The 21732-nt window shown below is 52.3% G+C and overlaps 1 protein-coding gene across 7 annotated transcripts in view; it reads left to right on the forward strand.

The window, feature by feature from the left end:
* Agpat3 (1-acylglycerol-3-phosphate O-acyltransferase 3) overlaps window positions 1-21732 on the forward strand; it is a 144410-nt gene that overhangs the window by 68224 nt on the left and 54454 nt on the right. The gene's annotated exons all lie outside the window — the stretch shown is intronic.

A 21732-nucleotide genomic window follows, 5' to 3' on the forward strand; every position in this document is an offset into this window, starting at 1 on the left:
CTTCAGTCTCAGAAGTGTCTTTTACTAAGGGAGACCAGATTTTGAGGCCCCATAAGGAACCCTGGCTCCAGTTTCCACGAAAGCCACTTGTTGTGATGTTAAAGAGGGAGTGACAGTGAGAGACATTAGGGGAGGAGAGGTTAAGAACTGGGCTGAAGCAGAGTGATCCTGCAAGGGACCATGTGCCGTTTATGGGAATGGACGCATGAATCAATTCCATGGTGGGGAGACCGAGGGATTCATTAGTAAAGAGAACTGGGAAAGCGGGTGACTGTTCATCTACAGGGAGGATCAGAGGTGGTGAGGGAACCAGTGCCCAGAGATCTGAAGCCTGGGAAGAAGCACAGCCAAAGGACAAAAGGGTGCCAAAGATAACAAAGCCGGAAAAGGATGTCATGGCTTATCAAACTCGCAGTAGGGCCCGGTCTCCAGATGGGCTTCCATAGCTGGCCAGATGCCTCTTGATGGAGGAAATATACAAGCGTATCCTCATCCTCATCCTCATGTCAGGATGGGGGCTAGTTTCTGCCACAGGGATGAAATCGGATCCCTCCACTTAACTAGTGGCAGGGGTGTAGCCCGAGGCAAGAAGGACCAATGTTTGTATGCTGGACTGACCCCAGTCATCAAACATGAGGAAATTAAGGTGGAACAAAGCCTCAGTAAGAGCCAGGTGAGAGTTGTGTTTGGCCTCAGCCGAGGGGCTTTTAGCCAGGAGGGACTTAAGTGTCCTGTTGGTCCTTTTGACAATGGCTTGTCCTTGTGCGTTATAGGGAATACCAAAGGTATGTTTGATTTCCCAAGAGGAAACAAATTTATTGAATTCTTGAGAGGAATAAGCAGGCCCATTATCAGTCTTAAGTGCCCAGGGTACGCCCATAATTAACATGGTGGACTTTATAGCTTTAATGGCATAAAAGAGAGAGCTAAAGCATAAGGGAGGAGCATGTGTCAACTATAACATGAACGAATCTCAATTTCCCAAAAGGGGGTTGTGAGTCACATCCATCTGCCAAATGGCATTGGGTATCAAGCCACAGGGATTCACTCCTCTCCTGTTAAGGGGCCCGAGAGCCATGAGTGGGGTACAGGTAGCACATGAGTGGACAAGGTGCTTGCATTGGGACATGGGGATTTCTGGGAGGAGTTTATGAATACTCTGAGGGGACAGGTGGAATTGTTGGTGTAAAGCTCTTGCTTGTTCTAATGGGCTAGACTGGACTGTCATGATCAGGGCATCTGTGGCAGCATTCCCCTGAGTTAGGATTCCAGGAAGTGCGGTATGTTAGCGGATATGTGAGATGTACCATGGGTAAGTTCTATTTTGTAGGCATTTCTGTAGCTTGACCATAGTGAGGTGGAGTGGGGTGGAGGAATTTTTAACATGAGAAAAGGCGATGACCTTAGTGACCTGAACATCATAGGCACTATCAGAAAAGAGATTTAGGGGTTCGTCCTGGCACTCTGCTAAAGCTTTAAGTATAGCAAGAAGTTCTCCCAACTGGACAGAGTCAGGATTAGGGACAATGTGGGTGATGTCCTTTTTTTCAGGACGATGTATCAGGACCCCAAAGTTCTTATTAGCATCCAAAAAGGCAATGGTCACTTGGGGAATTGTGGAAGAAGAAGGAGTGCTGTGGGGCTTAACTTCAAGCGGCAATGTGAGAAGGGCCTGAATTCTTTTGTCTTGGGGCAGGTGATTGTCAATGGTGCCAGGGAAGCCTGAAATCATGGTCTGAAAACTTATGGAATTGGCCCAGAGTGCATGTAGGCCACGGAGGGAAAAGGGAGCGTGATAGTGTCGAGTTCTCTATTGAAGGTTTTTCAAGCTTGAGTGCACAGTTTGACTGCCAGGTTAAAGGCCAGATCAAACTTGGAAACCTGCTGGAGCTCCGAGTATGAGAGATGGACCCAAATACGTGGCTCAGCCTGCCAAAGGGCACCAAGGAAGCCAGAAGAAGTCAATAGCACTAAAGCCTGTAGGGATTGTCAGGGCTCATACCTGTCGAGGGTTGTTGACGAGAGTAACCCAATGATCTTTTGCAATAAGGCAATGGGCGGGAAGTTAAGTTAATCTTTGCTGAAGGGCAGGTGGGGGCCTCCAAGAGAGAAAACAGCGACCTCAATTCCTCTGAGGGAACGGGCAAGAACAGTTTAAGCCAATTTATGGTGCCACAGAGTTGTTGAAAATCGGCTACTGTATAGACCAGCTTTGAATTAAAGGCAGGGGCCATAGGGCATACGCCGGCCGAAATGGTATGCCCCAAAATGGCATAAGGAGGCGCCTCCTGTAGCTTATCTAAGGCGACAGACAAGCCAAGGGACGATAGGCGGGAGAGTAAGTCTCTGGTTACCTTGTGGAGAAATTGTGGGTTAGGGTGGGACAACAGAATGTCATCCGTATAGTGAATAAATTGTACACTATGAGGGATGGTTGAAGTGGCTCGTGAGACAAAAAGCTGACAGATAGTAGGACTGTTTTTCATTCCCTGGGGAAGGACTTTCCATTGATATCTGAGGGCCGGTGTGTGGAAGTTCGGTTCCCAAACCGTAAAGGCAAAGTGATCATGATCTTGGGGGGCCAGCGGGATTGAGAAGAAGCAACCTTTAATATCAAGTGTTATGATATAATGAGAAGGAGGAATAGTGCCAGGGTGGGGCAAGCTGACCTGTGTCGAGCCCATTTTTTCCATTTGGTCATTAATGGCAGTAAATCCTGAAGCAATCTAAAATGGCCATTTTTCTTTTTTTATAACGAATATTGGAGTATCATATTTACTAGTGGATGGTTCCAAATGTCTGAGGTGCAGCTGTTCCTGGACCAAATTTTTGAGGATATACAATTTAGGTTCTATAATAGGCCACTGCTTCACCCAGATCGCATCTTTTGAGAGTCAGGTAAGCACGATCGGTGTGGAAGACTCCTTAGGGGATGTCCCAGGGAGGGCAGTGGCCCTTAGAATTGGGGGTGCTGGTCAGGGCTCTGATTTCCCCCAGAGAGGCCAAGTTTATCATGAGCTATGACATCATCATAAGAGGCCTGATTGTCTGTGGTAAGAACCACACCCATGTCTTCCAGGACACCTCGACCCACAAGCTGTGGGGAACGTCAGCCACTGTGGGAATGAATGTGCCCTTACTCCCATCTAAGTCCTTCCTCCTTCCAGTGTACTGAGCAGATGACCAGCTTTGTGTCCTGGCTGCCCCCCACTCCCTTAATGGGTGGACCAGGCTGGTATTTCCAATGGGGGAACTGAAGAGACTCTCTCTTGGTGATGATGGTAACATTGGCTCCTGTGTCCACTAGGCCCTTCAAAGCAATCCCATCCAGAAATAAGGTCGTTAGGGGGGAGTGATTAAGAATTGGAAGGGTCCATAAAATCTGTCTCGTTCCCCCTCTTACTTGTGGGGTTGAGGGGCACCCTGGATGGAGTTTAAAGGAACCGAGTCCAATTGGGGCCGTAACTTACAATCTTTTGCCCAATGAAATCCCTTTTTGCATTTGGGGCAGCGGGTCTTGGGACGAGCTCCGTTGTTTGGGCAGTCCCTGTGGAGGTGTCCTGTCCTCCCGCAGTTCCAGCAGCCATCTTTTGAATCGGAGGGGGTGGGCCTTCCTTGTAATAAGAGCACCTCTAAGGAGGTGGTCAGGGCCTTGATGGGCCCTGTCCTGGGGTCTAGGTCTCTAGTGGCGAGTACCCATTTATGAATATCATTGTGGATAGGCTCGATAGCATTGAGGGTAGGGGTATTTAGGCCCTCCCATGCCATTTGTTTGATAAGCATATCGTGGGTGGGTCCAGACTCCACCCTCTGTTCCACTGCCCTGGTTACATGGGTGAGGAAGTCCGTGAAGGACTCCCCTGGCTGCTGAATCAAATTGCAGAAGAATGCCTGTGGGTCACGGGGGGAACAACACTTAAGGGCCTTGAAGGCCAGGTCACTAACTTGTTTGTAGTAAGCATGAAGGCCAATAATGGACTGGGAAATTGGGTCAATATATTGTCCACATCCTGTGAGCATATCCAGAGTAATATTAAGGCCATATTGAAGGTTGAGACATGCCTGATTTTCAGCCTGCTTGTCATAAGCTGAACACCAGCTCAGGAAGACTGAGGGCTCCAAAACCGCCTTTAAGAAGTTATACCAATTGTAATGGGTCTGTAACTGTATGGCCCATTAGCAGAGGACTTGCTCAAAATATGGGAAGTCGGGCCTGATTCATTGGCGGCTTTGTGGATAAGTGCAAGGTCTGTGAGAGGGGTGGGCACCCATGGTTGTTGCGCAGCGTTTGGGCCAACATTAACTGGAAAGGTGGACAGTGGCCGGCAAGGGGCAGCAAGGTGGGTGGGCCATGGGGGGATATAATGAACGGGAGGTGCGTCAGAGCAGGCAGAACGTAGTTCCTTCCAGGGGTACTGGGGTGGTGGTATCTCCGATTGTTGTGGCTTTGAAAGCAGGGCCTGAGGTAGAGGCAGGGGGAACAACTCCTGATCCTACTTCCCTTTTTTCGGGCCAAGAAAAGGACCCGCATCCAGAGGTCAGGATCCCACATATTCTCGGGAGAGGCCCAAGGGGCCAAGTTAGTGGCCTCATCCCAGAAATTTTGAATCTTTTGGTTTAACTTTCAATCCCCGAGTTCTAAGGAGATTTGAGTGCTGCCGTTTGTGGTCCCCTTGCACTGTGGTGGTAAACTGCCCATCATGGGAAGGTCCCATGAAGTAAAAGACAAGGGTGACTACCAAGAGGGCACAAATGAAGCAAACAAGGACCGTGAGCCACTCAGATGTAAACCGCCCTGACGTGAAAGGGTGTATCGGATCCAAATGTCTTGTGCTTAGTGAGGGACTTCTGAAGGCCATGACACCCTCAGCCGTATGCTCACATGGTGTCTCCAGGACAGGCAGCAGAATGACCCGAAGCCTGGGCTCTGAGTTCGGGGTGGATTAGCCCTTATGCGAACTCACTGGGATGAGCTGAGAAGGGAAAGGTGCCGATGTGGGCTTTGGGACCACATGGTGGAGTGTGCCTTCCTGATTTAACAACAAATATGACAAACAGGGTAGAGAGGACAGAGGAGGGGGCCACTCGCTCACCCTTGAGCAGCCGAACAGACAGACAAAACCCGGGGCCTACTCGCTGAATGAACCGAAGTTGGGGGTGTCGCCAGTGTCGGGGGGCCGGGAACCTTGTTCGGGCACCAGCTGTTGCAGGTTTCCTCACAGGTCTAGCCCACGAGGGACTGCAGGGAACAAGGGTTCTGGCTGAGGTGGGGGTGAGAGGCGTGGAGTCAACACACAGACACCAGGAGCTGGGTGAGAGCAGGCACTAGGTGAGGTGCTGCAGACTCATTTATTGCTGGGAAGTGCAAGCCTTATATACCTCTCCCTGCCCCCAGTCCCATAAGTTGGTGTGTTGCTTCCTGATAGATCCCCTCATCTGGGCAGATTGTAGGTTGGCTATTTTGCGGAAGCACGGGCTGCGCGCTCAAGGCGGAAGCTGTGCTCTCTAGTGCAGCCTGTGCTTAGGCCTGGCACTTCCTCTCCTACACTTCCTCTTCTCTTCCTTAGGCCTGGCACTTCCTCTCTTACACTTCAAGTGACAGTCCATCATCAAAGGAAGTCAGACTGGAACTTGAGGCAGGGATCTAGAGGTAGGAGCTGAAGCAGAGACCATGGAGGAATGCGGCTGACTGACTTGCTCCCCCTGGCTTGTTCAACTTCATTAAAAAAATTTTTTTTTTGATGAATAAATAGGTTTATTGAGAGCGTTTATAGTCACCAGATTCATTTTGCCGTTTAAAAAGTGTTCCTTTTAGGTTATCCTGGCTAGATCATGACACATGCAGCTAATGTCTCCTTCATTTCTTACACAGTCCAGGCACAGCTGCCCGGAGCGGCACCACCTACAGCAGGCTATGCATTAATTAACAATCGGAAAAATGTCCCCCAGAGAGGTCAACAGGCCAGTCTGATGGCGGGGAGCTCCTCAATTGAGATTTCTTCTTCCCAGGTGACTAGTTTGCATCAAGTTGACAAGACTAACCAGCAAGGCTTCGTCCAGGTCAAGGTGACCGTGTGAAGCAGGTAGAAAGGTCTGCTGTGTCACACCACATCCAGGGTGTCAAAGAGCCTGATCATGTGACCTCTGCTGACCCTGGGAGGAGAAAAGTGTGGTGCCAGCTGGCAGAGTCGACACATCACTGTTTATTCCTGTACTGGGAAGAACGTGTCCATCAAGATAGCCTGGCTACACCCCATACCAGCAGTATGCCATCTTGTAGAGTGGAGTGACATGCAGGGTGTCTGGGCAGAGGAAGCGCTCTGCAGGCTGGCCTGTCCTCCACACCTGTGATCTTCCAGCTGTGTGCGAAGGGGGCAGGATGGTAGGCAGTGGCCCTCAGGGACTGAAGGGGGGGCCTGTGTGCACCCTGAAATGTGATCTCTTACCCGAAGTCAGAAAATGCAGTTTACTCCTGTAGGGAGAATGTCACTGCCCTACATTAACAAACAGCCAAATTGAAATGGAGGGTGCTCCAGAAATGCACCTGGACTAGTGCCAGGAGGGGAGTTGAAAGATCAGGGGCCACCTGCAATGCTCTTCATGGGGCAGCAAAGACCTCCTTTTATTTATTTAATTTTTTGGTCTTTTTGAGGTCCCAGCTGGCCTAGAACTCACTCATTATATGTAGACCAGGCTGATCTCAAACTCACAAAGATCCAGCTGCCTCTGCCTCCCAAGTTCTGGGATTAAAGGCATGCGCCACCACGCCTGATGAAGACCTCCTTTTAAGCAGTGGTCCCAATAGAGGCTCCTGCTGTCTGTGGTCCTGGGAACTGATACCAGGATGCCCTCAGCTCTGCAGACAGCACTTGAATGCTGACCGGTGCTGTAGGCTGCTTCCTGGAGATGGGCAGGCCCCATCAGTGATACATGACCCTCAGGTCTCTGTATTTTTTATCTATTTGAGATGAAGCTCACCTTGGAGACTTGTGGGGAGATAGTTTGTGTCCCACCAAGCATGTGATATGTGTAGGGACCCAGCTGTGGGGATGTTTGGTGGCCAGCAGATCCCAGAGCTGGGCCAGGCCAGCTGTGGTCAGAGCTGTGACAGTTAGAATGGCCGAATGTTCTTTCTGGATGGCCACCAGCAGCTGTGGCAGCTGAGCACTTGGTGCTGTGACCAGGCTGTGCGTGCCATCCTAAGATAGCTGTGCTGTGCCTTTTCTCTGACCAAGACAGACATGAAGGGAGACCTTCTTCCCTTGGTCCAGTGGGAGCAGCGGGCCAATGCCCACCTGGCAGGCTAGGGGGAGTTCTTTTCCCATGTGCTCAGTATGGGGCTGCCTAAGGAGGACAGATAGAAGACTTTCACAAAGGACAGAAGGTCCAGGCTCTGCTTCTGGCTGCGCACTGCCTGCCCAGGGCTTTCCTTCACCCTCACCAGGAAAACGAGGGGTATTTGTGGCCTTAGGGCTGAGGGCCTGCAGCTACATGCTCTGTGAATGGATGTGGCCAACCCAAAGGGGCCCCGGGCTGGGAACCAGACTGTTTGCAGCTCAGCTGAGACTAGGCTGACTTGCAGGGAGTTGATGCCCTCATCTCTGTGCAGGCTGCTGGCCTCACCAGAACATGGCAGTCTCAGATTTTCCCTCCACAGAGCAACTGGCCCTTAATTTGAAGAATCCACGGCCATCTGTGCACCCTTCCATCCCACCCACTGGGTGAGTGACTCAGTGAATGGAAGCCTCTGGATGGCGCAGCTGTTCTATGGCAGTACCATCTTACCAGCTCAGTGGTAAGCGCATCCGCCAGCCTTCCCCTCCCCCAAAGCCCTGTATTTTTAGTAGGTGACTTTGTGGAAGTAGGTGACCTGGTACCTTCAGGGAGGCACCAAGCTCAGTAAGGCCATTGGTCTAGCTGGACAGGAGGGGTGGCAACAGGGGGTGGCCTCTACCAAGGTCACCCTTCCTGTCCAGCCTGGGCTGGTGGGGGAGGGCTCTCTCCTCCTGTGGTCAGTGCTTTCTGTCCACCCCCAGTTCCCACCCACCAAACCAGATCCTTTAAGCTTAGTGCTGCTGTCTTCTAGAAGGTTGCATGCTTGGTTTTAAGAGCACTTGATTTCTACCATAGCTTCCAAAATCTTCCCTCACCAACCCCAAACTCCATGTTGAGGTTCCACTCCTGGAGGGAGGCATTCTCAGGTCGGGCTGTTGGCCATGACCACATCGCCTTCGGGACGCTGTTGTGCCTGCTAGCTCACCTTGTGGGAGTGGTGTCTCCTGCAGAGGGTACCTTTCCTGTCCCTTCCTCTCAGCTCTGCAACCTTTAAAAAATAGTGTTATTGCATATGTGTCTGTGATTCGTATGAGTGCCAGCACACACATGTCACAGTGTACATGAGGAGGTCAGGGACCCACTTTCTCTCCTAGAATCCAGTCAGTGGGTTACAGAGGTGACCCTCAAGTTATCAGACCTGCAGAGCAAGGACTTTTTCCTGCTGAGCCATCTCACCAGCCTCCGATAACTTACTAGTGGAAGTTGTTTCTATACCTGCTTCACTTACTGTTTTCTTTAAAGATTTGAACAGTAATTTTGAATATTGGGTTTGGGGCTCCCTTATTAGGCTTCCCAAGCAGTGCCCAGGGTTCTGAGCCACAGGATGTCTGAACTGAGCACGGCCAAGGGCCCCTCAGTGTGGCTAGCGATGTGCAGAGTGTGGCTAGCGATGAGGGGTGTGGCCTCACCTGAAGGCCAGTGGAGCTCACTCTCCTCTGGCAGGTTACCACAGCTGCCGAGCTGGACAGGCCCTAAGATGAGTACCTAGGCCCAGGCCTTCCTGTTTCGTTCTCTGATTTGATTATCGTAGCAGTGATGGTTACGCAGTAGAATACATTAGCCTTCTCATCGTTGGCTCCCAAGAACAGATCGGAGCGCTGAGCTACAGGAGACTGTAGTTGGTGAACTTCAGTGTGTGACTTCTTGGAGTGTCCGTTTCTGTTCCTGAGACCTTTATGGGAGGGAGCTGCCTTGGTTCCCAGCTGCACTGCAGATGGCAAGGTGCTCTCAGCTCTGCAGGCTCAGTGAACTATGGAAATGACTGGTCTCCCAGGATGCAGTGACACTGTAGGGTGGTTTGTAGTTGTGATTCTGATGGGCTCTGCGCCACCCTGAGACACACAGGAGGCCCACCATATCTTGCTTGTTTTTCGATTGCTGTGCCTCTTATTGCTTAGAAGGAAATCTGTTTAAGGAAAATGTCTCACTTATATTGCCGTTGGAAATTTTTTTTTTTTTTTTTTTGGTCTTTTTGAGACAGGGTCTCCCTGTAGCCCCAACTGTCCTGGAACTCACTATATAGACCAGGCTGGCCTTGAACTCACAGAGATCCACCTGCCTCTGGCTCCCTGCTAGGATTAAAGGTGTGCGCTACCACGCCTGGCAGAACTTTTTATTTTGAAACCTAAGAAATGTGTACTGGAAAAGCGAAAGACCAGTTTCCAGAAGTAAAGGCACAGAGGTCTGACGGGCACTGGGCCTGCACCGTATTGGCTCTGAACACAGGGCATCCTTGGAAGGTCTGTCATGTGAGGAATTGGGCCACTTTTGAAAATTACCCTTTTGTAAATATACTTTAAAAAATATGGGCTGGAGAGATGGCTCAGCGGTTAAGAGCACTGACTGCTCTTGCAGAGAACCTGGGTTCGATTTCCAGCACCCACGTGGCGGCTACAAACCATCCTTAACTCCAGTTCCAGGGGAATCTGACACCCTCTTCTGACCTCCACGGCATTTCACGACGCGGGTGCACTCACATATGTGCAGGCAATACACTTGTACACATAAAAATAATAAATAAAATATTTTTTTAAAAAGTCCTTGACTGGGTGTGTTGATACATGCCTTTAATCTCAGCACTCAGGAGGCAGAGGCAGGTAGATTTCTATGAGATCAAGGCCAGCCTGGTCTCCATAGGGAGTTCCAGGCCAGCTGGCGCTACAGGGAGATCCTGTCTCAAAAAGACCAAAAAAAAAAAAGTCTCTGGTCAGTACATTTGGACACACCTTGACTAAAATGAGGAGTCAGTCCTGTTTCTGGAAGCCAGAATTAGGGAGTGAATATAGCTCTAACTAGGGGTGCTCGCAAGGTGGGGACCCATCTCATCTGTTAGACCTTTAGACCTGCTGGGTGAGAGGGTTGGTGGCAGGGTGGGAGCTTAGTGCCTTTGATGGGAGAGGGGCGGGGGAGGGGAGAGTGAGGCCGGCGGCCCTGGGAGGGGACTTGGGTTTGGTGCTGGGGCTTTCCCTAACCTGTGCCTGTGTACTATGCTCTGGCAGCCACTCTGGCCGTGGCTCTGTGAAGGCTTGGTTTGTAGCATTTAAAGCCATTTTTTTCTTTTTACTATTTTTATTCAGCTTTTTCTGCAAGGTTTGAAAAAAAATGACTTTCTAGCCAGACGTGGTGGCTTATACTTTAGACCCAGCATAGGAGTCTGAGGTAGGAAGATCTTGAGTTTGAAGCCAGCTTGGATTGCACAGGCAATTAAAAAAAGAAAAAAAGAAGGAAGAATAGAAAGAAGAAGAGGAAAGAGGACGTTTATTTTTATTTTACATGCATGAGGGTCTCACCTGTTAAGTGCGTCGATGCATACAGTGCCTGTGGAGGAGTCAGATCCCCCGGAACTGGAGTTAGATGGTTATTAGCTGCCATGTGGGTGCTGGGAACCAAACCCAGGTCCTTACAAGAACAGCCAGTGCTCTTCACCACTGGGCCATCTCTCCAGCCCTAACATTTCTTGTTTCCTGGGCAAGGCAAGTGACCTTGTAGGTGGCTGAGGACAGCCTCCTGTTCACGTCATGCCCCTGCCCTGTGGAGACCTGCACCTTGCTGCGCCTACTTCAACACTGTCACCACCAACGTGCCTCCTCTTGCCAGTGGGTAGAGTGGCGCCTGCAGGTCCTGACTGCAGAAAGCAGTGGCATTTGCTCTGCCAGTGAGTGTGAACAGTTTAGGTTGTGATTCTGATGTCCCATGAGCGTGTCCTGAGGAACAAGGTGGTGGTGACCAGTAGTGTTGCTTGCCGAGAACTGGTGAGGAGCATTCTGGTGCTTAGCACAGGCTCACTGTGCTCAGAGACAGCCCCATGTGCTGTCACCAGCTGGATTCAGAGTTGAGGCAGACAGCCCACCCTAGCTCCGTGGGCACACTGCCCGGTGTCCTGCCTGCCATGCAGCTCCAAAGCCTTTGTTGTTCTGTTGTTTCCAGTTAGGAAAACTGGCATGGAGACGCTGCAGAGGATGGTCAGGCCCCCGGAGTGATGGAGGAGGGTGCCTCCTGGGGCAGAAGCCTACTCCCTGTGCATAGGCTATGGCCTCCAGTGGCCAGTTGCGCAGCCTGGCGATGGGTAGAATGCTGCAGTCTGGGTTTCAGTGCTTAGAACAGAGCAGACTGCTTCCTGTGTGCTGCCATAAGTGTTCAGTTGGATTTTGTGTCTGAGTATTTTGTTTGAAAGAACTGCTTTTCCCCAGTGTCTCTGGGACAGGTGTCCAGCTGGTGGCACTGGCCATGGGATCGAGTGTACCAGGCCGGCGAGTTCCTGCGTCAGCCACACACAGTGTAATGTCCTCACACTATAGCCAACACTTTGTTTTTGGTGGTGCTGGGGTGGACCCCCAGGCCCTGCACATGCCACGCCAGCTCTCGTCCTCTGAGCCACAGCCCAGCACTTGTCTTACGTGCTGGCTCTGCTTCCCTGCCACCGGAGAGGCTCCTGCAAGCCCTTTGAGTCTGTGTGCATGCCATCTCTCCAGTGTCCTCACTGGTCGGTGACTGCTGAAGAAGGCCACACAATTGTGAACTCAGTTGGCCAGCCTGTACTGACACGTGGTTCCTTGGAAACCTAAGTGCATTGCCATCATCCCAACACATGGTGCCTGGGCGTGGGGACACCGGGGGGCAGCACAGGCTGGTCCACACTGTCTTAATACAAAGCCCATTCCTTACAGATTCTGTTGAGTTGCTCATCTGTCCTCTGCACCCAGATGCTGTGGGGTGATTTTGATCAGCCAAGACGGCACCTGGAGAGGATTCTCAATGTGCTTCAGCACCCTGGAGACCAGACCCAGGCTCCTGAGCTCAGCCCTGGCCTGTTTACTCTTTGTTTGGTCTGCCTAGTAACTCTGTTGCTCACGTGGCCCCGTGCTTTTGGAAGGGCATCACGGCAGCCGCGTCCCTGAGATTCCCTGCTGCTTCCTTCCGGAGCAGCGCCGCCACTGCAGCAAGGAGTCCGGCCACGGGTGGGGTTTGCTTTCATTTTGCACGTGCTTGTTCTTGTACAGTTGTGGAGAGCAGGCTGGGTTGAGGGGCCAGAGGGCAGTCACCTCCTGTGGGCATCAGGTCAAATGGCTCGGTCCCTGTAGAGCCAGGCTTAGCCTAGGACACAGAGCCCTCCACCCTGTGGGTCTACCTTAGCCATTGCCTGTGGCTTCTTCCTCCTCCTCCAGGGAGGGGGCTTCTGCAAAGCAGAAGGGGTGGGGCATGTTGGGAGGTGTGGGTAGAGCCCAGCTGGGCACCAGGTAGCTTCTCCCCTGCTGGTCCTGCCCTTTGCTGGCCTCCTGACCTGCAATCTGGTGTGCAGGCTAGTGAGATAGCATTCCAGGCTCTGTGCCCTGGTGTCTGGATGGCAGGCCGAGGGCACCAACCTGTGGCAGTGTGCTTCCCTAGCACCAGAACAGAGTGTGGGGAGGTGACTCAGGAAGTCTGATCCTGGAGTGAGTACCTGCCTTTCAGCCAGGATGCTTTCTTCAGGCTCAAAATGTCAGGAGAGCAGGGTGTCTGAGGGTCCCAAATGTGGTTCACGTGTCTGAGCCATTGGGATGTCAGGGCCAGCCCTGGAGCGTGTGTCCTGGGGACCATTTGGCTACGGGATAAAGCCGCCCTGAGCAGCACTGTCAATCACCATGTGGATGGACCACCACACCCCACTTCCTCCAGTCCTGCTGAAACTTTGTACTCTCTGGCCACTGCCCTCCAGGCTCTAGAAGAGACCACTCATCCACTCTGTTTTTATGAGGTGGGCTTCATGGACAAGTAAGAACATGCAGGGTTTCTTTCTCTGCCTGACTTTTCCTGACAGTGTTCATTCGTTTCTAGCCGCGGTGCTGCAGAGGACAGACTGCACCCTTTATTCTAGCTGTGATGGTCCATTGTGTGTATGCGGCAGTTTCTCTGCCTCTTCATCAGTGGACACCTGGGTGATGAGGTAGTGACGGTTCTTGTTTCTTCCAAATCGCTTTCCATAGTGGCTGTACGGATTCCATTCCCGTGTCAGGGCGCCAGGGCTCCTCTCTCACCACAGCCTCACCGATGCTTGTCCTGAGGCGGTGGAGGCAGCTCCTGTGGTATAGCACCCTCTTGGTGTTGCTGAGCATTGCATGTCTTCTTTAGATACTGAGTTGAGCTCCTTGTGGATTTTGGACTCGCCTCAGTTTTAGTAACTGACAAACAGCTGACGAAAACAACCTAGTGGTTTATTTTGGTTCTTAGTTCAAGGGCACAGTCCACATGGTGGGAAGTCGTGGTGGTGAACGTGAGGAGGCGGCTCACACTGCATCTGAGGTCGGAAGCAGAGAGAGATGAACGCTGGTGCTCAGCTCACTTTTCCCCTCTTGCTGTCTGAGATGCCAGCCCAAGTCCACCCGTGTTCAGGTTCAGTCTTTCTGAACCTAGCTAACCCTCAACTGACCTAATCTGGATAATCCCGAACAGGCATGCCCAGAGGTTAGCCTAATTTGCTTTTTAAAAAAATCCGCGCGCGTGCACGCTGTGCACGTGTGCACACGTGTGTGTGTGTGTGTGTGTGTGTGTGTGTGTGTTGTGTGGCCAGTACTAACCATGGCCGCTGGCTGCTGGCTTCACCCACTCTCCAGGCCTCTTCTCTGTGCGGAGCCTGACAGCCTACTGCGGTCTTCCCTGTCCCCTTTCCTTTCTGCTCGACGTTCTTTACTTCCCACCTTGTTTGCCCCACAGGGGTTTGGTACAGTCATGGCACCCTCACAGCATCTGACCTGTTGGCCTTTGCCATGCCCAGCATCCTGCTAAGTGTTGTTCCTTTACTACCCAACGTTGCCAGAGCCAGGGCACATGGGTGTGGTAGAACGCCTACTTTAGGGTTGGGAAAACTGAGGCGCAGCCGGCTGCCAGCACACCTACATGCCTGTGGGCTACTTTTCTGTTTTTTAGTATTCAAAGAAGTAATGGCATTGCTATGGGTCGGCCTCTGGCCATGTTGGGGATTAAGGGTCAGGAAAGCCTTAGCCAGCACACCGGTGCTCAGGGTAATCCCTGACTACCCACCTTTTCCAGTGGTCTAAGTGGGTGAATAGCAACAAATCTTCCTGATGGCTTCTTGAGCCAGAGGCTAGAGCACAGAGGTCCCAGGGCTCCAAGCCAGGCCCAGGACCTGCATCAGCTTCCTGCTTCTTAGAAAAGGAGCTGAGGCTCAAAGAGGCTGAACTACCTGCCAGGTTCCTGAGATCCTGGCTCTACCCCCAAGAGGCCAGGCAGAAATGAAAACGGGACCTTTATGGCACCTACTTGATGGTATGAGGAGCTGAGCCGATTGGCCCAGATGCGACGGGCCCTGTGACTGGCTGGGGAAGCCACAGCACAGCATTGCTTGTTGGGGGATCCCTGTGGGGTGCCTTTCATCGGGTTCTGGGGGGCCTGAGGCAGCAACACCCTTGCGAGGAAGCACTCCCAGTGAACGAGGGGGGCTGTTCCCTGCTTGTCTACTTCCTCTCTCAAAACGTTGTTAAAATCTTGATGTGAGCAAGTGTCTTCCTTCTACCTTAAAGAAAATAGGCTAATCCACAGCAGGCCACAGGTTGCCTGAATACCTACCCCCAAGTGCCACCCTCCAAGGGTGACCTTTGGGCTTGTTATTGACTAGTCTCTTTTCACACACTGACTATGCTCTAACTGTACTTGTTTTAAGATCACAGAATGCCCCTCCCCTCAACCCAAGGGCAGAGGGTAGTTGGGTGTCAACCCTGCTGAGTGCTGTACCTGATGGGTGCCCGTAGGCGACTCCCATCCTTTGAGGGATTCAGGAAGACAGCTAAGCCATCTGGCCCTCGGATGTGTGCACATCAAGAAGGCCCCTTGGACAGGACAGTGCAGCTTCATCTGGAAGAGCAGAATCTGCCCCAAGCTGGATGCGCTTGGGCCAGTTGGACCTCAGGCACTTCTCGCTGCAGGCCTGGCACCTTGCAGTGGACACTGCCCCTGCTGCTGCCATCCCGCCTTGAGGGAGACACAGGAGCATCTTTCTGTAGCCTGACCCCGGGCAGAACCTGTTCTGGGAACCCCTCTGAGACTGGGTATCTTATGAACTACCCTGAAGGCCACCCCTGGTAGTCAGATTAGAGCAGTCCTGGTTCCCATCCAAGAGCCGGACCTGCCTCTTCATGGGCACCGCCCTACTCAACCAGGTTGTGCTAGAAGGAAATGTGAGGTCTGTGTTGCACACGCAGCGAGTCACATCTGCCAAGAGTCAGGGTGAGTGTGGCCTGCCCGAGATGGTGAGGCATGGCAGGCTGGAGCAGGTCTTCGCAGCAGGAGGTCCTCAGTGGTACCAATTCTACCAGGTGAAAAACTGGGCTGCCCTCCCTCTCCTCCCTGCCTGCCACAGTCTCCAGGATCCTCACATGATTGGGGGACACTTCCCGTGCACCTTTCTCTCCAGAGAGGCTTCTCTACACTGCTTTTAGGGCAGAAGATCTTGGGATTGGGAGCAGTTCTTGAATTTGCAAATATGCCATTTTGCATTAACTGCAGCTCCATAAATAATCATGAGGGCTGCTGGCAAGGGAGGTGCCTGGTGTCCATCCACCTGGTGGCTGATTGCCCTCACCATCAATTGCTGTGTCATAAGTCACCCTAAGCTCAGCAGCTGAAGTGACAAACATCTTACCTAACAGCCCCTTGAGGGTCAGGGGTGCGGGCACTCTTAGTGGGTGGTGCTGGTCTCTGGGGTTGCATGGGGCCACGATGTCAGCTGGGTGGAGCCACCTGAAGATGTGTGGGGAAGGGGAGAGGGGTGCCACCTGGGGTCTAGGACACCCTGTCATCACAGGTCCTTCATGGCGTAGTCCAAGGAAGAGCTGAGCATGCTCAGGACTGAGTGCAGCATCCTAGGTGTCTCGAGGTGGCACAGATCTCAGCAGAAGCAGCAGGTTTCCTGTGCGTGGGGTCACAGCAGGCTGAGACTGTGCAGGCAGACAGGTGCTGTGAGGTAGTGTGGGAGGCTCTGGGATGTGCAGTGTCTTTCCCATCAGCCCCCTGGAAGAGAAGACAGTGATGGGAATCCCAGCCAATCTTCTGAATGAACTACATCTACCATCTGTGTGTGTGTTGGGGCGGGGCGGGGGGTCCATCTGTGTGAGGGACTCTGGTCCCTGGGTCATTTTGTCTTGCTAAGTCAGCCTCCTTATGTTCAGCCTTCAAGAGCCTTCCGTTTGGATTCAGAGTTTTGGGCTGGGAGCCACAGGGCACAAGCCGCTAGCATTTGTGGCTTCCACCAGTGTGCTCAGGTTGTGGGATGAGTGACTTCCCACACCACATTAGACATGGGACCCCTAAAGGACAGTCTCTGAAGCGCTGGGGCAGGGACTCTGGGGCCTAGCCAGCCTCCTGCTTGGACCTGGAGCCTTGTGTTTCTTGGGGTACCTCAGAGATTTTTCCACCCCAAGGCCTGAGCTCAGGGTTTTTCCTGGGATGAGATAAGCCAGCTCTGGGAAAGGAACATGTGACACTCTAGGGTCTCCAACTCTGGGGCTAATGCTGGGCAGGGCCGGGTGACCTGCATCATGTTTACAGTGGCTCCTGATGAAAGCCACTTATTGGATTAGTGTGTGCCCGACAACAGAGCCCATAGTAGTGGCCCAGAGAACAAGCCGCCTTGTGCCCTGCTTCAGCACATCCTCTGCTGCCAGGCGGTTCCTGCCTGTGTGGTGCTGCCAGTACATAACCCCAGGACACCTCTCTCCTGCTGAAAGAAAGTTACTAGTAGTTGCCCAGTCACAACCTTCACCTTGAGGCTGCATCCTCAGCTCCCTGGAGACAGCACCTGCTCACTGCAAGGCTCCTTTGACCACCTCTGCGAAGCTCTGGACAGTGGGTAGTGATGCTGGCCAGCTCCTCAACCTGCCTCTTCTCTGGGGTCTGCATTGCTCTGCTGGCCATGGCCCTGGCCTATTACTTTTGCTGGTAAGGGAGGCCTGTTATGGACAGTGTGAGTGCGGGCTTTGCAGTTCTGGATGCCAGTGTATGATGCAGGTGGATACAAGAAATGTGGGCCGTGTGGGTGCTGGTCTAGGTGTGTGGGTGGTGCAGTGGGGCTCCAGGTGGCTGCTCCTGTCCCTGTTCTCCTAACTCGGGATTTTTTCCACTTCACAGCCTTCAGCCTAGGACCATGGGGACCTGGGAAAGGGACCAAAGGGGTGGAGCTCATCTGACTCTCCAGGGTCCTTGAAACATTCTTGGGTGTCATTCAGAGGTGTCACCTGTGTCCTGTGGGGGTACAGGTACTGGGTCCCTTCCTGAGAGCATGGATGCCTAAAGTACTGAATACATCATAGTGTCCTCCACTATGCTGCCCTCTGGCTGTTGTACCAGCCTGTCTTCCCTGGGGCTCTGCTGAGCAAGATGATTTACTTGGGATCTGTAAATGGAGCAGAAATTGGGTCTGTGTCGCAGAGACCCTTGGCCAAGGAGTTGGAGTATGGCAGATTACTTTTCCCAGGGGCACAGCAGCTCTGACCAGGCTAGTCTGCACAGATTTGCACCTCATGCCTCCATTACTCCTCAGTAAGATGGGGACACGATGCCTGCTGTGGTTCTGTAGAGGAACAGAGGGGACAGGGCCACAGCCACCATCATCACAGGTGACAGGAAAGTGATCTGAGGGGTCAGCAGCCCTGTTTTGGATGTCGTCACCCAATACTGGGAAATCCAAACCCAGGGCAAGGGTGTGCTGAGTGAGGGCACACAGTGGTTTCCTGTGAGGTGGCCCAGGCTCTTCCAAGGTCCCATGCCTCAGTACTTGCTTGGTTAGTACCATTTACCCTGGTCTGAAACTCCCATAGATATGATGGCATTTCATCCTTTCTGATGACAACAGGGTCTGTGGCTGGAGCATCGGCAGAGACCAGAAGACCTGACCTAGAACCCTTGGGTTAGATAAAAACAGTTGATACTACTTACAGAGGACCACATGGACCCCCCAAAAGAAAAATAATGTACACATTGTTGCATCTTAGCCCTGATGAAGGAGAGAGCTTCTGCCTCTCACTAAAGGAGCTGGGGCACCATGTGAGGCAAAGTGGGTTTTGGTAAGGAAGGAATTCCTAGACCCCAGGAAGTGATCATCATTTCAGAACTTGGAGGGCTGCCCCTGGATACCTGGTCAGCCAGCAGGGGTGGTGATGGCAGGGGCTCCAGTCCACAGCAGCACCTCACAGGGTACCTGGGCAGTTAGCACTGAGCAGCCTGGCAGGTCACACAGTCCGCAGGGCAGCTCCAGGGGAATCAGCCGCAGACGTGTGGGCATGTCATATGCTTTGCAGTGCCACAGCCGGGCCCTGGCCTTGCTGTGGCAGGAGCATGCTGATTCCTATCCTGCCTGACCCGCAGATGGGCAGACCAGCTGAAAGATCATTCTTTGTTGCAGTACTGGGGACTGAACCCAGGAAGGGTGGGCAAGTGCTCTACCACTAACCACATCTTGAAGCTTGCTGTAATCTAGGGATGGCAGGCCACGAAGGCCATGCCCCTCCAAGCCCCTCCTCCCTCTGAGCGCACCTCTGGAAGATGTAGGTTTCCATTCTCTGGCCCTGCAGTTACTGCTGGACACAAGCCTTGCCCTTTGAGCACTCCTGCTTGCAGCCATGCCATGGCCCTCTGCTGGGAGCTCAGTTCCCTGGTGAGCAGGAGTCCTGCCTTACCACTGTCACTGGCCAAGAGGAGACCCTGGCCAAGGCGCCTGCAGAAAATGTCCCCAGGGAGCAGAGCTTTCTGAATCCTTGGAGATTTGGGGCATCCTCTCTGTCCTTGTACTTTGAATACTCAAGTGACTCTATTTGCTGTACAGACTTAGGCAGTTGTCCATTTTCAAAGGAGTACAAGTCCTTCCACTAAGAAGCATCTGAATCTGAGAAAGGCAATTTATCAGCTTGCCTGTGTAGTGCAGGGCCTGTCAGTCACTCTCTGGGATCCCCGTATTGAGGTGCAGTCCAACTCTGAATGTGGGACTGAGCCATCAGAAGCCTGGTGAGTGTCAGAGCTAATGTTACTTGATGGGGTTTTAGAGTTAGCCAATTGCTGTTTTCTGCTATCTGAGTCAAAACTATCAGCAGATATTTTTCTTTGAAATTATTTATTTATTTAACTTGTATGAATTTTGCCTGCATGTATGGTAGTACATCCATGTGTGCAATGCCCATGGAGGTCAGAAGAAGAAGTCAGATCCCCTGAAACTGCAGTTAGGGATGGTTATGGGCTGTCATGTGGGTGTTGAGAATCAAACCTGAGTCCTCTACAAAGAGGAGCAAGTGCTCTTGACCACTGAGCCAACTCTCCATCCCCCAAATATTTCTTTGAGAAAACAAGTCAGTGGCAGAAAGCCTTGTTGGGGTGAGAACAACAGCTGTAGCCAGTGTGCAGGACTTACAGCCTCGCCCAGAATCAGGCCTCGAGCCTGGCCTTCAGAGGTGTGTGTATATAACTGCTGCCTCACTAAAGTACACTGTCTGGGAGGAAGAGCTTGGCCACACAGCAGGAGACACAGCCTGGATGGTCAGAGCTTGGAGGGTCGGGGGGTTGCCTGGTCATGTTCGGGATGGGGCAGAATATGAGGCTTCCTGAACTCAAGCTTCAGTGAGACTCTCTGGTATTGAGTTCTTTCTTGGAATTAGTGGCATAATCACAGGTTTAAAATGCCTAAATTTGTTGTTATTTGTTGGGAAAACGGCACCTTTGTTTGCTGCTGGGGCCCTGGAAAACCTGGTGATTGGCTTAGTGGATTTTCTAGGCTTCAGTCTGTTGCCAAGGCACTGCCTCACCACACAAAGCCTGTCCAGACACTTGCACTCCATTTGTCCTCAAATCTACCCAGTGGCCTTGGCAACAATGGCTGACTTATTCTTGTAAGATGAGAAACGGAGGCTCTAAACCACCATGTTGCTGAGGTCAGAAAAGGGCAGAGAACTGGGTCCTGAGCCCACCTGGGGGCCTGGCTGTAAAGGCTGTTCTCATTGAGGGTCTGCCAGGGAAGGTGACACTGAGGGGCAGCTGGTGATGGACATGCTGCAAGATAACTCTTGCTAGTCTTAGTTGCAAAAGGACCTGCTTGTTACCTTTCAACATGAGTCCTTTGAGCTGCTGTGCACCGACATGGTTTAGCTTATCACCGTGAGGTTGGTGGTGTGCCTGGTTCAGAACTGGCCCACAGGGCCCCTTCTCAGGGATGGTCACCCAGGTCATGCCCAGTGTGTGTGTGTGGTTTGCAGATATATCTGTGGTATGATTTGTTTATTCTTTGTTTTACCCACTTTTCCTGACATGTACTCGCTGGGTGTCCTCCACATGCCAGATGCTGTTCTAGATTGTTTTCAATTTTATGTGTATGAGTGTTTTGCCTCTATACGTGGACCCATGTGTGCAGTACCTGGGGAGGCCAGAAGAGGGTTGGAACTTTGTCAGCTGTCATGTGGGTTCCGTGAACCAAACCGGGATTCTCTGTAGGAGCAGCCAGTGCTTTTCTGCGATATCTCTCCAGCCTCTGCTCTAGATTAAAAAATGTGTGCGTGTGTGTGTGTGTGTGTGTGTGTGTGTGTGTGTGTGTGTACCGATGCATGTGTGGAAATTGGAAGACAACTTTTGGGAGAGTTCCTCTCTTTCCACCTTATTGAAGCAGTTTCTCTTTTTGTTTTATTTTGCTTTTTTCTGATGTATTTCACACTGCAGGCCTGCGTCCACCTCCCATCTTACCCCACTTGCAGTACTGGAATTAGAGATGCAGCCAGATGTAGGAGAGAGGGTCTTGTTTGCTAGGCCGGTTAGAGAAAACTGAAAATTAAAAGTGGTTTAAGTGAAGCGCAGTTTGACTAGAAGCATCCATCTGCATTTCTGAGATTGGTTGGAAGATAAAGCTGAGTAGGTCTCCGAGGTAGCCGTGGAATCCAGGCTGTCTTTTCATGGCTGCTTCACAGCTGGTCTGGTGAGCTAGCAAGCTTTAGCCTGATTTCTGGTTTCACCGAATCTAACAGATTCCCTAAAATCAGCACGGCAGATAAAGCACCTAACAGTGGAGTCTGAATGCCTACCCCATAGCACCTCTGGGAGCTTGAGACACCCTGTGCTGCCCTCACTGTGGGCCCGCAGACTGGCCTTGAGACACCCTGTGCTGCCCCCACTGTGGGCCCCGCAGACTGGCCTTGAGACACCCTGCGCTGCCCCTACTGTGGGTCCGCAGACTGGCCTTGAGACACCCTGTGCTACCCCCACTGTGGGCCCCGCAGACTGGCCTTGAGACACCCTGCGCTGCCCCCACTGTGGGCCCCGCAGACTGGCCTTGAGACACCCTGCGCTGCCCTCACTGTGGGCCCGCAGACTGGCCTTGAGACACCCTGTGCTGCCCCCACTGTGGGCCCCGCAGACTGGCCTTGAGACACCCTG

The sequence above is a fragment of the Nannospalax galili genome, unplaced genomic scaffold (assembly GCF_000622305.1).
Source record: "Nannospalax galili isolate Female #2095 unplaced genomic scaffold, S.galili_v1.0 scaffold652, whole genome shotgun sequence".
Lineage (NCBI taxonomy): Eukaryota > Metazoa > Chordata > Mammalia > Rodentia > Spalacidae > Nannospalax > Nannospalax galili.